Genomic DNA, 9,842 nt, shown 5'->3' with positions numbered 1-9,842 from the left:
GGGGGTGGAGCTTCCACCCCCGGGGGGGGCCGCATGCTGGAGGCGGAGCTTCCACCCCAGGGCGGAGCTTCACGCCAGGGCGGCGCTTCCACCCCAGGGCGGAGCTTCTACCCCAGGGCGGAGCTTCCACCCCCAGGGGCGGAGCTTCCACCCCACAGGGCCGTGCCACCTCCTCTTTGCCGGCCCCTGACGGGGCCCCAGGCCCTGTCAGAGGCCAGGAAAGAGCCGGCGGGGACCGCCAGCGCTGGAGGCCTCCCCGTCTTTGCTGGCCCTGACGCCAGGGCCCCGCTGCCGCCGTCGGAGCCTCCTGGAGGGCCCAAGGACACAACTGGCCTCCCAGGGGCCCGCTGCGTTGCAGGAGCCCTCCTGGGGGCCCCAGCGACGGCAACTTGCCTCCCCGGGGCCCGCTGCCGTCGCAGGAGCCCTCCCTGGAGGGCCCCCAGCATGGCAACTGGCCTCCCAGGGCCCGCTGCCTTCGCAGGGGCCCTCCTGGAGGCCCCAGCGCGGCAACTGGCGTCCCAGGGGCCCGCTGCATTCACAGGAGCCCTCCTGAGGGCCCCCAGCGGCGGCAACTGGCCTCCCCCGGGGCCCGCTGCCGTCGCGGAGCCCTCCTGGAGGGCCCCAGCGACGGCAACTTGCCTCCCAGGGGCCCGCTGCCGTTCGCAGGAGCCCTCCTGGAGGGCCCCAGCGACGGCAACTGGCCTCCCAGGGGCCCGCTGCCTTCGCAGGAGCCTCCTGGAGGGCCCCACGACGGCAACTGGCCTCCCAGGGGCCCGCTGCCATCGCAGGAGCCCTCCTGGAGGGCCCCGCGACGGACAACTGGCCTCCCAGGGGCCCGTTGCCTTCGCAGGAGCCCTCCTGGAGGGCCCCAGCGGCGGCAACTGGCCTCCCAGGGCCCCCTGCCGTCGCAGGAGCCCTCCTGGGGGCCCCAGCCGCGGGCAACGGGCCTCTCAGGGGCCCCCTGCCGTCGCAGGAGCCCTCCTGGAGGGCCCCAGCGACGGCAACTGGCGTCAGGGGCCCGCTGCATTCACAGGAGCCCTCCTGAGGGCCCCCACGGCGGCAACTGGCCTCCCAGGGGCCCGCTGCCGTCGCAGGAGCCCTCCTGGAGGCCCCCAGCGACGGCAACTTGCCTCCCAGGGGCCCGCTGCCGTCGCAGGAGCCCTCCTGGAGGGCCCAGCGACGGCAACTGGCCTCCCAGGGGCCCGTTGCCTTCGCAGGAGCCCTCCTGGAGGGCCCCAGCGGCGGCAAACTGGCCTCCCAGGGGCCCCCTGCCGTCGCAGGAGCCCTCCTGGGAGCCCCAGCGGCGCAACGGGCCTCTCAGGGGCCCCCTGCCGTCGCAGGAGCCCTCCTGGGGGCCCCAGCAGCGGGCAACGGAGGCTCGGAGCCCCGAGGAGGCCAGGAAAGGAAAAGGCGAGGGGCTCGGGCGAGCGCCGCGGCCTCGCCTCCTTCCTGGCCCCGAGGAGGCCAGGAAAGAGGCGAGGGGCTCGCCGAGAGCGCCGGCCTCGCCTCCTTCCTGGCCCCGAGGAGCAGGAAAAGGCGAGGGGCTCGCCGGAGAGCGCCGCGGCCTCGCCTCTTCCTGGCCCCGAGGGAGGCCAGGAAAGAGGCGAGGGGCTCGCCGGCGGAGCGCTGCGGCCCTCGCCTCTTCCTGGTCCCCGGGGACCAGGAAGGAGGCGAGGAGCCCCCCGGCGAGCGCCGTGGCCTCGCCTCGTTCCTGGCCCCCGAGGAGGCCAGGAAGAGGCAAGGGCTCGCCGGCGAGCGCCGCGGCCTCGCCTCCTTCTTGGCCCCCGAGGAGGCCAGGAAAGAGGCGAGGGGCTCGCCGGCGCGGCGCCGCGGCCTCGCCTCATTCCGGCCCCCGAGGAGGCCAGAAAGAGGCGAGGGGCTCGCCGGAGAGCCCGCGGCCTCGCCTCCTTCCTGGCCCCCGAGGAGGCCAGGAAAGAGGCGAGGGGCTCGCCGGCAGCGCCGCGGCCTCGCCTCCTTCCTGGTCCCCGGGGACCAGGAGGAGGCGAGGAGTTCCCCCGGGAGAGCGCCGCGGCCTCGCCTCGTTCCGGCCCCCGAGGAGGCCAGGAAGAGGCGAGGGGCTCGCCGCGGTGAGCGCGCGGCCTTGCCTCCCTCTTGGCCCCCGAGGAGGCCAGAGGAAAGAGGCGAGGGCTCGCCGGGAGCGCTGCGGCCTGCCTCCTTCCTGGTCCCCGAGGAGGCCAGGGAAAGAGGCGAGGGGCTCGCCGGGAAGCGCCGCGCCTCGCCTCCTTCTTGGCCCCCGAGGAGATGGCCAGGAAAGGCGAAGGGCTCGCCGGCAAAGCGCCACGGCCTCGCCTCCTGGGGTGCCGCGGCCTCGCCTCCTTCTTGGCCCCCGAGGAGGCCAGGAAAGAGGCGGGGGCTCGCAGGCGAGCGCCGCGGCTCGCCTCCTTCCTGGCCCCGAGGAGCCAGGAAAGAGCCGAGGGGCTCGCCGGCGAGGCCGCGGCTCGCCTCCTTCCTGGTCCCCGGGAGGCCAGGAAAGAGCCGAGGGGCTCGCCGGCGGAGCGCCGCGGCTCGCCTCCTTCCTGGCCTCCGCGGGGACCAGGAAGGAGGCGAGCAGGCGGCGGCGATGGCCGGGGCTTCGCCCCTTCTTGGCCCCCGCGGAGGCCAGGAAGGAGGGAGAGGCTGCAGGGAGGCGGGGAGGTTGGCGCGGGCTGCGCCCAAGAGCGCCGCCCCCTCCTGCAGCCTCCTCCACTTCAGGCCTCGCTGCCCTCCTCCCAGAGGCCCGCTGGGCTGCTGGAGCCCGTTTCGGGCTCGGAGGCCGCAGCGGGCCTCGTAATGGGCGCCGCCATTTTGCCCTTCAAAATGGCGGCGAAATCTCGCGCGATCTTTTTGTCGCGCGAGACTTCGCCGCCATTTTGAAGAGCAAAATGCGGCTGAAGCCGCCGAAACTGGCGGCAATTTCAGCGGCAAGAGGGAGCGAGGTTGCCGACCCCTGGTCTTTTCACTTGAAGGATTAATGAATGATGTCACCACTCTATATAATTCCATAGTGTCAATTGTATGCTATTTGCAGCTGTAGAAAACAGTTTGCTGAGATGTTAACAAATGCCATTTCCTGGCAATTCTCAAAAGGCAACTTGCTAATGGACAAATTATGAACAAACTTGCAAATGCTTGCAGGCTGCAATCACATACATCTCTACTTGGAGACAGGCTGTATTGAGTTCATGCCAGTTAATCCCATGTAAATGGGCATACGATTAAAAATTACCATACACTCCTGATTCAAGGGGACTGCTTAGGAATAGGCAAAATCTTCTTCTGCCAGCTGAAAAGCCCCTTTTCCTGGCCAACCCCTCTTCTGTTGGCTGTCTCAGGATCAGCCAACAGAGGGATCTGTCAAGAGACTGCTCTCCTGTCTGACAGAAGAGCCAAATGAGGGTGGGGGGGTTGGTGAAGAAGAAAGAGTGATGTGAAGAAAAGTTGATTTTATGAAGATCCAAATTCTTGTCCCACTCAGCAAACAAAGTCACAGTGGTGGCTCAACATTAAGCCATGGCCAGGGTTGTCCAAATATTTTTATATCCCTAAACTGGAGGGGTTTGGATTTAGTAAACTTCATCTGGCGGTAGTGTTGGCTCAAATACCTCTCACATCAAAGACCAACAAGGAGTGTATGCTTAATCACTTAGTAATCCACAGTAAATCCTCACACTCTTCAGCAGCAGTTTAATTTGATCGATGAAAAGTAAAATAAATAATTAGACTGGGTGCAGAATGACTAGCAAATCTTTCTAAAAACCTAACTGGTAGCCACATTTTTTATTCTGTTTGCAGTTAGCTGATAGTTCTCTGGACGTGTTTCTGTACAGAGTAGAGGTAGACAATGTGAATCCCATCCGAGTGTATTAACTGGGTCTTCCTTCCCAATACTTACCCCAGACTTTGGCAGAAGATAATTAGGTCTCAAAATTGCTATAATGCCTGATGGGGGGGTGACATCTCTTTTTTCTGTTCAGCAGTGATACACTGGAGACAGGATTCATAGTTAAAGACTTGGGATCTTTTTATTGCAGAGACTATGGCGGGTTATAGACCGCCGCTTTGGGGCGGTCTGCCACCGCCGCCGTTTGCTCCGTAAGGAGCCGTCGCAGCCACACCATGCAGCTCCCTTATGTAGCAAAAAAGAAGCTCCAAAATGGAGCTTCTTTCTTCGGCGCCTCTGTGACATCACGAGGCGCCGCTGGCGCACTCGCGACGTCACAAGCGCCGCGACACGTTCGGACACACAGCGTCTGATACGTAAAGATGGTGCTGGCCGTGTGACGGCCGGCGCCATATTGTACGGACAGAGTCCGTATTGACCCCGGGCGTCTAGAAGAGATGCCCCCTTTTTAAAATGCTGGTTTGTGTCTGTTTGTAACCGGCCACAGACATGATTGGCTCACCCCTTATAATATCTTATAAGCGCAGTCTTCAGAGTAGCTGGAGGGAAAATGGTTTTTCCAGCTGCCGTGTATTGTGTTGAGCTATGCCATCCAAAGTATTTTGGACTTTCTTGGTCTTAAGTGGAAAACTTACAAAAATCTGCTCCTGATGAAAAATGAAACTGCTTAGAAATATGACTGGCATCCTGTTCAGTAGTTATGATATCACAAGCTGGATTTATTATCCTGAGTGCTTGGGGTTTATGGTCATGATTGACTAAATCTGCTACCTCCCCACCAAAAAAAACTAACCTGTTTTCCATAACATGAGCATCTTGGCTTAAATGTTTCTGAGGCATTTGAGATCAGAGCACTGGGAAATGATGTCTGTAATGTGCTCCAGTTGCCTTAGGATAAGTACTTGTGGTGAATTCAAAGGGTGTTTCTAGCTGCCTTTTCTCAAGCATCCTGCAACCAGGAGACTGCTGTAGATATCATTTCCAGCATTTTGGTCTTCAGTGCCTCGAAATGCTTCAGGGGCTACCCGGATCTCAGGATTTCAGCTGTTCTTTGTGTGTGTGTGTGTGTGTGTGGTGTGGTATAGAGAGGAGAGAGATCGATCAACACAGTGTCTTGAATTTGTGGACTCTTTGTGTGGCATAAAGGGACTGTCATGTTAGGCCTACAATCTGCCATTACACCAGTAGGGCCTACATTAACAAACCTTGTAAGTTGCTCACTAGCCTCCCTAGAGACATAAAAAATCAAAAATAAAATAATAATAATAATAATAATAATAATAATAATATCCCACTTTCCCCAAACATTGGGACTCAAAGTGGCTCACAGTTTAAAAGAATGATACAATTAAAAACATGCAAAATATCCAGCATTAAAATAAAATTAAGCTGTTACAGCATTAAAAAAACCTCACATATTCAAAGAATAAATCTCAATTAAAGAAAGAAATGAAAACAAGGAATGGACACTTAATCTGAACGCTTGCCACATCTTCCTATCCTACCCACTGGTTTCCTTTGTAAGAATAAGGAACTGCTTGCTCATCGATCCATACTTTCTTGGCACCCTGATTAAAACTGCAGATCTGGTAGGAATAAATTGGAAGAGATAAAAAGTATTAATATATAACTAAATAGCACTTCCAGAATTCAATTAAAGGTTCTGGTTTTACTTTTAAAGCTCTAGATGAATCGTGCTCCAAAATATTGGCTTTTTAGTGTTTCATCTTTAGTGAATTATGATATACATGTACAAAAAGCAAGGTCCTGTGGTCCCTTGTGCAGTGACAAGATGAGGCACACTGCTCCCCAAATCATGGGCCACCAGCATTCAAAAGATAGGGCTTTTTCTGTATCAGTAAGTTGTTGGTCTTTGTACTAGACACACTTGCATGAGATGATTTTTGTTGCTTGCTGGAAGCAGCAAAATGTCTTTCACCAACCATGCCTAATTGTGCACTAGTCTCTCCACCAAAACACTCTGCATTTCTGCCTGGTAGATGCCCTCCTACAATGTAGGGGAAAGTTATTTTTTGGACTATAGGTTCCAGTATACTTGTGGACAACAGCCAATGTCTATGCTGGCTGTTGGGATTCTGAGAGCTATAATCCAAACAAACCATCCAAGTTCTGAGATGGGAACATATCTTCCCTTGATTGGATTATTAATTTGTTGTATTCATTTGTTTGTCTTCTTGCCTAGGGATATGGGGAAATTTACCTGCCCAAGTGCAAGTGGTAGCCCTCTTAGAAGAGAAAGTACAGCAGCTGGAGGTCCAGGTTGCTACACTTCAGCATCATAGGGAGGAAGGGTTTCCTGACCAGAACGGACCAGATGGTCCTGGACAGGAAAACACACAGAGGAAGTTGCTGGGGAAGAGGAGGTCACCTCACACACCAAACAGAAGTAGTAGTTGGAGGACAGGTCACACACAGAAGTAGGGAAACCCAGGGAACATTCTGTAAGCTTACAGCTACAGAATCGATTCAATCTCTCTCACTATCCAAGGATGATGAGGAACAACAGCAGGGGACAGACCTCAGGGACAGCGAAGGGGACCTATAGAGAGCTTCACCAAAGGGAACGGCTGCTGCTAAGCATTGGAGGAGGTGTGTGGTGGTCATCGGGGAACTCTTTGCTTGAGAGGCACTGAAACAGTGGTTTTGTGGGCCTCGACCAAGATGTCTCGGGAGGTGTGCTGTCTCCCTGGGACAACAGATCTGTTGATGTGACAGAGAGGCTGACAAAGACTGGCAAGCCTACTGACCATTACCCATTTCTTTTGGTTCATGTGGGAAACCAATGACTACTGCAAGGCATAGCTTTCAGAATATCATAAGGGATTATGAGGCTTTTGGGTAGGAAGTTGAAAGCGGTGGATGCACAGGTTGTCATCCTCCTCTCTTCTCCCAGTCGAAGGTGCATGGTCCCAGGAAGGGAGAGAAGAAAAATAGCGGATGGAAATAACTGGTTCCGTAGATGGTGCCGCCAGAAGACTGATTTGGATTCTTGGACCCATGGGCTGTGGTTCTCATGAGGAGGGACTTCTGGCAAGGGATGGGTTGCATCTCATCGCCAGTTGGCAAAAACATTTTTGCCAATAGCCTCAAGAATTTGATCAGGAGGGCTTTACAACTGCGTTATGTGAGGGAGGGAGACAGTATTCTGGAAGGCAAAAAGGCCTGGAGAAGCTAGTCAAACTGAAGAGAGTGGAACAAGACAAACAGTGCAAGGACCCCACATTGGGAGGCAAACGAAACTTGCACGGCAGCAAGTAAAGGGAACACATGGTCTTAGATGCCTCTACACTAATGCACAGAGCATGGGAAATAAGCAAGATGAACTTCAACTCCTAGTACAACAAAGCAATTATGATATAATAGGCCATCACTGAAACCTGGTGGGATGAGTCTCATGATTGGCATGTGGCAAATATCGGGGTGCTATAACCTTTTTCAAGAGGGGAAATAGGCCCAAACAGGAAGGCGGAAAGGAGCTGAGGAATATCGCCCTATACTGTTCAGTGGACATTCCTTTACACCAGTCAATTGAAGCGATCCAGGACCATTTTTGAAGAGCAAAATGGCGGCTGAAGCCGCCGAAATCGGCAGCGATGTCGGCGGCAAGAGGGAGCGGGGGCTGGCGGAAAGGCGCCCGCAGGCCGGATCCGGCCTGCGGGCCGGAGGTTGCCGACCCCTGGTCTATATTCACTTGAAGGGATTAATGAATGATGTCACCACTCTATATAATTCCATAGTGTCAATTTGTATGCTATTTGCAGCTGTAGAAACAGTTCTGCTGAGATGTTAACAAATGCCATTTCCTGGCAATTCTCAAAAGGCAACTTGCTAAATGGACAAAATTATGAACAAACTTGCAAATGTCTTGCAGTGCAATCACATACATCTCTACTTGGAGACAGGCTGTATTGAGTTCAATGCCAGTTAATCCCATGTAAATGGGCATACGATTAAAAAATTACCATACACTCCTGATTCAAGGGGACTGCTCTAGGAATAGGCAAAATCTTCTTCTGCCAGCTGAAAAGCCCCTTTTCCTGGCAAACCCCTCTTCTGTTGGCTGATCTCAGAGATCAGCCAACAGAGGGATCTGTCAAGAGAACTGCTCTCCTGTCTGACAGAAGAGCCAAATGAGGGTGGGGGGGTTGGTGAAGAAAAGAGTGATGTGAAGAAAAAGTTGATTTATGAAGATCCAAATCTTGTCCCACTCAGCAACAAAGTCACAGTGGTGGCTCAACATTAAGCCATGGCCAGGGTAGTCCCAAATAATTTTTAATATCCCTAAACTGAGAGGGGTTTGGATTTAGTAGAACTTCATCTGGCGTAGTGTTGGCTCAACTACCTCTCAGCCATCAAAGACCAACAAGGAGTGTATGCTTAATCACTTAGTAATCCACAGTAAATCCTCACAACTCTTCAGCAGCAGTTTAATGTGATCCGATGAAATAAAGTAAAATAAATAATTAGACTGGGTGCAGAATGACTAGCAAATCTTTCTAAAAACCTCAACTGGTAGCCACAGTTTTTATTCTGTTTGCAGTTAGCTGATAGTTCTCTGGCAAGTGTTCTGTACAGAGTAGAGGTAGACAATGTGAATCCCATCCCGAGTGTATTAACTGGGGTCTTCCTTCCAATACTTACCCCAGACTTTGGCAGAATATAATTAGGTCTCAAAATTGCTATAATGCCTGATGGGGGTGACATCTCTTTTATTCTGTTCAGCAGTGATACACTGGAGACAGGATTCATAGGGTTAAAGACTTGGGATCTTTTTATTAGCAGAGACTATGGCGGGTTATAGACCGCCGCTTTGGGGCGGTCTGCCACCGCCGCCGTTTGCTCCGTAAGGGAGCCGTCGCAGCCACACCATGCAGCTCCCTTATGTAGCAAAAAAGAAGCTCCAAAATGGAGCTTCTTTCTGCGGCGCCTCTGTGACATCATGAGGCGCCGCTGGCGCACTCGCGACGTCACAAGCGCCGCGACACGTTCGGACACACAGCGTCTGATACGTAAAGATGGTGCTGGCCGTGTGGAACGGCCGGCGCCATATTGTACGGACAGAGTCCGTATTAGACCCAGGGGCGTCTAGAAGAGACGCCCCCTTTTTAAAATGCTGGTTTGTGCTGGTTTGTAACCGGCCACAGACATGATTGGCTCACCCCTTATAATAACCTTATAAGCTGCAGTCTTCAGAGTAGCTGGAGGGAAAATGGATTTTTCCAGCTGCAGTGTATTGTGTTGAGCTATGCCATCCAAAGTATTTTGGACTTTCTTGGTCTTAAGTGGAAAACTTTACAAAATATCTGCTCCTGATGAAAATGAAAACTGCTAGAAATATTGACTGGCATCCTGTTCAGTAGTTATGATATCACAAGCTGGACTTATATTATCCTGAGTGCTGTGGGTTTATGGTCATGATTGACTAAATCTGCTACCCTCCCCACCAAAAAAACTAACCTGTTTTCCATAACATGGTAGCATCTTGGCTGAAATGTTTCTGAGGCATTTGAGATCAGAGCACTGGGAAATGATGTCTGTAATGTGCTTCCAGTTGCCTTAGGATAAGTACTTGTGGTAGGAATTCAAGGGGTGTTTCTAGCTGCCTTTTCTCAAGGCATCCTGCAACCAGGAGACTGCTGTAGATATCATTTCCCAGCATTTTGGTCTTCAGTGCCTCAGAAATGCTTCAGAGGGCTACCAGGATCTCAGGATTTCAGCTGTTCTTTGTGTGTGTGTGTGTGTGTGTGTATAGAGAGAGAGAGATCGATCAACACAGTGTCTTGAATTTGTGGACTCTTTTGTGTGGCATAAAAGGGACTGTCATGTTGATGACCTTACAATCTGCCATTACACCAGTAGGGCTCTCACATTATTACATAACCTTTGTAAGTTGCTCACTAGCATCCATAGATGACATTAT

At 53.5% G+C, this 9,842-nt stretch overlaps 1 protein-coding gene across 2 annotated transcripts in view; it reads right to left on the bottom strand.

The window, feature by feature from the left end:
• The window catches only part of LOC121928692 (acidic mammalian chitinase-like), a 37,659-nt gene that overhangs the window by 14,816 nt on the left and 13,001 nt on the right, over window positions 1-9,842 (bottom strand). The gene's annotated exons all lie outside the window — the stretch shown is intronic.

This window comes from Sceloporus undulatus, chromosome 4 (assembly GCF_019175285.1).
Source record: "Sceloporus undulatus isolate JIND9_A2432 ecotype Alabama chromosome 4, SceUnd_v1.1, whole genome shotgun sequence".
Taxonomy (NCBI): Eukaryota; Metazoa; Chordata; class Lepidosauria; order Squamata; family Phrynosomatidae; genus Sceloporus; species Sceloporus undulatus.
The sequence above is the reverse complement of the archived record's forward strand: the minus strand, read 5'-3'. Positions and strand labels throughout refer to the sequence as shown.